Here is a 2,500-nt window from a genome sequence, read left to right as displayed (position 1 = left end):
GCGGGGCCGGGGGGCGAGGTCCGCACCTCCCCCGGGCCCGGCTCCCAAACGCTCGCTCGCCCACTCGCACACTCGCGCACAGCCCCTCCACCGGCCGCGGCTGGCTCCTCCTCCCCGGCCGCTGACCTCCGCTCTCGCCCCGGCACGGGACGACGGCGCGGCAGCGCCCCTCCCCCCCCCCCCTTTCTGCCCCCCCCCTCCCCCGTCTCGCCACCGAACGGCGCCGCCCGCGCTTGCCCCACACCACCGCCCCGCGGAGACACCCGCGCGCCGTCGCTGCCGGCCTCAACGCAACGCCGCGGCTGACGCCAGCCGGCGGGTGGAAGTGGCTCGGCACGCACTACGGACGCGGGTGCGCCGCGGGGGGGGGCAGAGGGGGCTCGGCGGGCGCCGAAGCGGCAGCAGTCGGGGCAGGGAGAGGGCAAGGGGAGGGGAAGAAAGGCAGCCGGCCGTCCCCCCCGCCGGAGGGGAACGGGGGACCAGCGCACCACCGGGAGAGTGGTGGAGGAGAGCCGTCGTACGGCGGGCACTGGCGGTGGCGGCGGGCGGCGGCGGCAGGTGCCGGGCCACCGCGACCGACCGAACCTGGGGGCCCGGCGGGACGAACTCCGCACAGCGGGCGCTCCGGGAGCGGGGGTTTCCCGAGTCTGCACTTAGGGGGACGAAGGCCCGGGCCCACACGGGGAGGAGAGGCACCCCCTCTCCCCGGCGGCGCGGGCCTGCGAGGCGCCCCAGCCGCGCCACACCGCACACACCGCGCAGGGCAGCGGTGGCCACCGGGCTCGGAGGGGAGGGAGGGCAGGGCAAGGCACGCCGGCCGCGGACGGTGGAGGCGGACGGTCGGCCGGAGCCGGGCAGGCAGGCCAGCCGGAAGACCGGGGCCACCGGTGCACGCACCGGTGGTCCCGGCTCCGCCGCCGCCGCCGACTCACCGCCGCCGCCGCCCCCCCACCGACTCGCCGCCGCCGCCGCCCCCCCCGGCCCCCCCCCGAGGGGCGGCACACCGCTGCGCCAACGCGGCAATGGGGGTGACGATTGACCGTCAAGCGACGCTCAGACAGGCGTAGCCCCGGGAGGAACCCGGGGCCGCAAGTGCGTTCGAAGTGTCGATGATCAATGTGTCCTGCAATTCACATTAATTCTCGCAGCTAGCTGCGTTCTTCATCGACGCACGAGCCGAGTGATCCACCGCTAAGAGTTGTCTCGGTTTCGGTCCCCACCGCGCGCGCGGGGGGACCGGGCAGCTTTCGCAGCCCCCTGAGGGCCCCCATCCGCTCTGCCTCCCTCCTCACGCCGACGCCGGCTGCTGAGCAAGGGACAGCGGAGAGAGAGGGCACGCCTCACTGACCGTACAAGCACAGAGGGAAAAAAAAAGGGGGGGGGGGGGGAGAACAGACCCGAACGAGAGGGGCGGGGAGCCCTCGCTCCCGACCTGGGACAACCCCTTTCTCGCTTCGAGTCCGGCCCAGGCGCCCGGCTCGGCCTGGCCCAGCAGGGAGCGGCGCGCCAGCCGCGCCACCTGCCTCAGGGACCGGGGTGTGGGTCCCCGCGGAGCCCCGGCGTCGGAGCCCGGCCGCCGCTGGGAGCGGCGCCACCCGCTGCCCGCGCGCCCGCGACCCGCCAGCCGCACGCTTCCGAGCTCCTTCGCTCGCCTCACCGGCCTCCAGCTCCGCCGCCCCGGAGACGGCACCCAACACCCGCCTGCACACACGCAGCCTCCCGAGCGACGCCACGCACTCGCCCGTCCCTTCCGCGGGCAGACGCCTGGCGGCAGGCAGACGGGCGAGGCGGGACGGACGGGGAACGGCGCCCGCTCTCCCCGCCTCCACGCGGAGACCGGGAGGGGCCGCCCCCGCCCGCCCGCCCGCCGCCCGCCTGCCGCCCAGCGAAGCCGGGTCGGGCAGAGCGAGGCAGGCGCGCCGGATGGCGGAGTGCCGGGGCAGGGCGGGGGGGGAGGGAAGGAAGGGTGCCGCCGACGGCCACGGCGGGAGACTGAGAGCACCGGCCAGGGAGGAGAAGGGATGCGCTGGGGCTCGGCGTCCGCACCACCCGCGGTGGGGGCTCGCCGTCCCGGCGGCGAGCACGCGCTCGCGCCGGGGTCGCGCGTTCGAGGCAGGCCGGCGCAAGCCGACCGCGCGGCGTCTCTCCGCCGAGACCAGACCGCGGAGAGAGGGGGCAGGGTACCCCTCTCCGTCCCGGCTGCCCGCGGGGCATGCACGGGCCGCGCCGGCGGGCATGGGGGGGTGCAGCGCCCGCGCGCGCCGACCCCCCGGCCCCTCCGGCAGCACGCCCGGCTGCCCCCCGGGTCGCATCGGGCCGCCCGAGTCTTTAAACCCCCGCCCGGCTCTCCGACCGAGAACCCTCGGGCCCGGAGCCCGGGGCCCATGGCCATCCCTACCCGGGGGGGCCGCTACCGGCGGCCGCGGTGGCCGGAGGCCCTCCTCCTTCCTCCCAGCGCGCCCCCCCCCCCCGCCGCCCCCCGCCGCCCCCGGCCCGGCCG

At 77.9% G+C, this 2,500-nt stretch overlaps 1 non-coding gene across 1 annotated transcript; it reads right to left on the bottom strand.

Moving 5' to 3' along the window:
* Positions 1–1,047: 1,047 nt before the first annotated feature.
* Positions 1,048–1,200, bottom strand: LOC138063131 (5.8S ribosomal RNA). The gene has a single exon (XR_011136724.1). It is a non-coding gene; the product is annotated as a 5.8S ribosomal RNA (ribosomal RNA).
* Between the last annotated feature and the right edge of the window lie 1,300 nt (positions 1,201–2,500).

Source organism: Struthio camelus, chromosome 31 (assembly GCF_040807025.1).
Source record: "Struthio camelus isolate bStrCam1 chromosome 31, bStrCam1.hap1, whole genome shotgun sequence".
NCBI classification, from domain to species: Eukaryota; Metazoa; Chordata; class Aves; order Struthioniformes; family Struthionidae; genus Struthio; species Struthio camelus.
Note: the sequence above shows the minus strand (reverse complement) of the source record. Positions and strands in the feature narration are given on the sequence as shown.